Below are 4,460 nucleotides of genomic sequence, written 5' to 3'. Positions count from 1 at the left end.
CTGCACATAACAAAACTAGCCTGGAAAGCTGATGTAAAGAAAGCCAGAGTCCCTGATGACTCAGGTATTAATGTACTCCATCAGAATAAACTGCTATCTGATAACATGGGCTCACTCCAGATACAGAAGAAAGAGCTTTTAATTTTTTGCAGCCTCTGCTGGAGACCGAGAGAACCAAGAACTGTGTGAAATGCAGCCACATCTGTGGCATGTCTAAGGTGCTGAGGAATGACTTGGAGCCAGGAGGAGCTCTGCTACCCTTGCAGACATGGAGGAATATGTGCCAGGGCATTCAGGAGCAACAGGAGAGACTTGGCATCCCAGTTTTATGGGCTGTCCTTATGTTATGGCAGTGTCCTGAAGGAGTCTGTTAAGAAACTGTCCTAGAAAGAGCCATGTCAGGTGGTGGCCCTTGAGGTGGGCCAGTCATGTCTTCTCTACATAGGTCAGAGCCCGAGGACTGCCAGTTAGTATTTGGTTGACATGATAAAAATAATCTTCAAAATTGTCATCTGTGTTAATCTGGAGAGCCAGTAAAACTGCCAGCCCATTCTGCATGTTCCTAAGCTCCTGTCTTGAACGGTTCCTCGTGGCACTGAGCACCATGCTCCACTTAAACAAGGCCTGGAAGTATGTTCCCTGCTACTGGCATGAAATATTCAGTGTTAATATCCCTTCACATTACTTAAGACAAGAAGAGTAGAAACTATCCATCTGCCTTCTCTGCAGTGTTCATTATTTTACATATTTCTTTTATATCCCTTGCTTCCTCCAAGGAGAGCTTTTCCTCGAAGTTTGGTTGTTCCTATCATTGTTTAATGCTACTCTTTTAGAGACAAGATTATCCACTACACTCAGGGTTCCTGGGGGACCTGCCCCTCTAATTACATCTAATCACTATTTTCCCTCACATTCCCTACGGATTGCAGTACCATCTTTGGTTTTTTACAAGCCAAGCAAAGGTTTTCTGTGGAAAACTGAAAGCCAGTGGTACCAGGATCCTGTAAGCAAGGACCTTCTAAAATACTGCAACATCCCAAGAAAGAAGCCCAGATATTCCTAGAGATGACTCAGCTTTTACAATAGTTGGCTGCTAGTTCTGCCACTGAGCAGTAATAAGCATTTCCTTATTTTTTTTGTCTCTTGTATCTGGGAAAACATTGAGCTTCTTTGTTCTTTTTACTGTTTATTTTCTACAGCACAAAACTCACTGTTTCCCATTTCTTTTCCAGGAAGACTCCACAGAAGACTCCTGAGCTGGCCTGAATGTAGGAAAAAACCCTGTCATATTTCTCTTGTTTTGTAGGAATGCCAATTTAACTCACATAGATGAAAAAGTAGCAGTAGAAAGAGTTTCCTGGCTAAAGCTACTTGGGGTTGGAGTTTTTCCCTGGGAGAGCCTTTGTGGGACTCTGTCCTGTGTGCCCAGGGTAAGGGTGTTTGTTGGGCTGAGTCACGCTACCCTGCAGAGCTGACGTGGCCCTTGGCAATCAGTAGGAAGCACAGATAACTGAAATGCTCCCATAAAAGCAGACTTTATGGACATAAGCTGTACTTGAGGAGGTAGAGAGACAACAGATCGAGTGAACTATGGTTGACTGACTCACAGTTTCCTCACCTCATCAGCTCTGCTGGTGAAGCGACGGCTGTTCTTACCCACAGAGCACGTTCAGGCTGAGAATAGCATGGCTCACAAGCCCAGCCATGCCTCGTGCCTTAGGGAGCTTTGTTGTGCTTTAAACCAGCCTTTCTTCTCAAAGTCTCCAGAAATCACCCACCGAGTCTCCTACGGTCTGGAGGAGAGGAGGTTTCTCAGGCTGGACTGGTGTTGTCACTGCCACCACAGGGTTTAGCAGAAAGGTGACAGAAAAGCAAGCAGCAGGAGGCAGCCCCATGGCTGTCAGCCTTTCCTTCTGATCCACAAAGATGATGCAGCTCTAGTTTATTTTTCCCAAGGGGAACAGAGGGCTTTGCTGTTAATACAAAACACAGCAGAAGAGTAACAACATTTAGCTCAGAGAAAACGTCAATGAAGCATAAGGTAGAAAATCAAACAGTTTGTTACTTTCCCTGTGTGAGCAGATAACAAGACTCTTTTCATTGCAACTGGAAAACATTAAAGGTCATGGGAGGGTGCTCAAATGTCACTTTGGGGTATGGTTTTTCCCTGCATCTCTGACACAATTAATCACTGGCTTTGAAAGTACCTCTCTGGTGCAAGAGAAACACAGACCTGAGGTTTTCAGTTAGATCAGGGCTTCCTGGGCAAATGTCAACTGAGGGGTGATCCAGCTGTATGTAAAGGTCATTTCATGCTAAGCAACTGATGCAAAAATTCTTCTTAAGGCTGCTCTGAGCAATTCAGAAATGAACCTGGCAGGATAGCTCCTTGACTCAGTGAAGACACTGCAAGAACACTGTTGTGAACCTCAGCAGCTGAGCACTGAGGTCAGTCCTGCACAGCCAGACTTGGCTCTGGCTCAGTTTGCTGACCAGGACTGGACACATATTCGGCAGTGAGTGGACCAACCCATGATTCATACACGGGAGACATGGAAAATTGTATCCATGCTGCAGGACTCACCTTCAGCCTCAGGCTGACCCAGAGGGCTAGAAAGGGGAAAATTGGTTTACCACTAAGCCTGTGGGAAGGGCTTTCCCCTCAAAACCAGTGTCTGTAGTTAATCACACACAGCTGCTTCGCTGCTGGGGATTCCCTTTCCTTTTGCCTCTCCCCTCCCATCTGTCTCTTTGCTAGTGGAAAGTGGTTTTGTAGATACTCTCAGGTCCAATTCCAGAAGGTCAGACTACTGAAAGCAAACAGGGAACTCCGTTTGGACAAATCCAAACTTTCCAACTTACTTGTGAGTGGTTGAAGGAGCCATGGAGATACCCCCAAGCAGCTGGCAGGAATGCCATCCTCAACCCACACAGCCGAGGACTTTTGTCTGGGTCAACAGCAAGTAACATAAAGCAGAACCCCTGAGGAGGACAGGACTAACACCACCTCCCTCCTACAGCCTCTCCAACTTCCTTACCTTTATCCACATGACTGAATTCTGCAAACTCAGTCCTTCTGCAGTCTGGATCAATACACAGCAATCAGTTTTACATTATGTCCATGATCTCTTTGCTCACTTTATTGCTGTTGTGTCATATTTTAGAGACAGACTGTCTCCAACTAATGTGATCCCCAAGGGGAAAAAAAACCAGAAAAAACCCCAAACCACCATGTTTTGCCCATGAGGAGTGTGTCAAATGTATGTCTGCAGTCTGAGCAGAGAGGAGGCTGTAAGGCACAAAGAGATTTCTGCCAGGTAGTGGAAAATATGCTATAAAAATACTGTGAGTCACGTTTACAGGTTGCTGGAGGGAAAACCCCATTGGCTTCCTAACAAGCACTTAATATTTAACATAGTTGTGGTTTTTGACTGCTTTTGTTGTTCCAGCTTCCAATGAAGTCTGTTTGAGCTGTGCCGAGCCAATACTAACTCCAGAAAGGCAAGGATGGGATTTTCAAGTATGAGAAGGTACATCTTTATTTTCTAAAGCATGGCTATGGAAGGTATAATGGATGACCACTGACACCAAAGTCCACAGTTATGAAGTAATAGTAATATTAAACTAGTCTTTCTTTCCGGTGGTATCACATTTTCTGCTCTTTAAACTCATCTTTTCAAAGGGTGAACACTGGTCACGTCAGACACGTCTCTCAAGGAAGTCATCAAGGCGTCCCTAATCCTGGTGATACTTGCTTAGCATTTATTGGCTGAGTCTACAAAACAAATTGTACTGAACAAACCTCTGCCAACCTTGACCACCAAGGAGCAAAACATCTTCAGCCCAGTCTGTCTGGGGCCAGCACCAGACACAAACACGAGTTAGTGAGCTGCAAGCCCAGGCGTGAACCCGTGTAACCCATGGACTTCCACACTGGTGCGTTCACGCAGCCCACAGCCACATGCTTCTCTTATTAAATACAGCCGGAACTGCTGCTATTCATTAATCCGAGTTTCCCTGTGTTTTGTTGACTGCCACAGGGCTACGGCCGAGGATTTAAGCGTGTTCGAGGCACCATCAGGCGTGAAGCTGCTATCGCCTCACTGCGATCTAAACCTGTATTTCAGCATCTTCTGTAGCCTGACGGAGAATTACAGCCTAAAACATAAATCTGAGTAAAACCGGCTGCGGAGCACCCGCGGGGGGTTTGGTGACGAGGCCTCTCAAATGCCGGCCCGGGACGCGGGCACTGCGGGTCCCCGCGCTCCAGAACCGCAGCCCCGGCGGCGGCGCGGCCCCTTCCGCCGGCCTTGGCCGCGGCTCCTCCCCCGGGCGGCGGCAGAGGCGGGGCCTGGTTCCTCCCGCCGCCGCCCGGGCCCTTCCTGCGCCGCCCTGCGCGGGGGCACCGACGTGTCGCGGCGGAGGAGCCGCGCTAGGCCGCGCATCCCGCCCGGCGCCGC

This window comes from Corvus kubaryi, unplaced genomic scaffold (genome assembly GCF_017639235.1).
Source record: "Corvus kubaryi isolate FWS band 111438036 unplaced genomic scaffold, C.kubaryi_AGA036_p1.0 37386, whole genome shotgun sequence".
NCBI classification, from domain to species: Eukaryota; Metazoa; Chordata; class Aves; order Passeriformes; family Corvidae; genus Corvus; species Corvus kubaryi.
Note: the sequence above shows the minus strand (reverse complement) of the source record.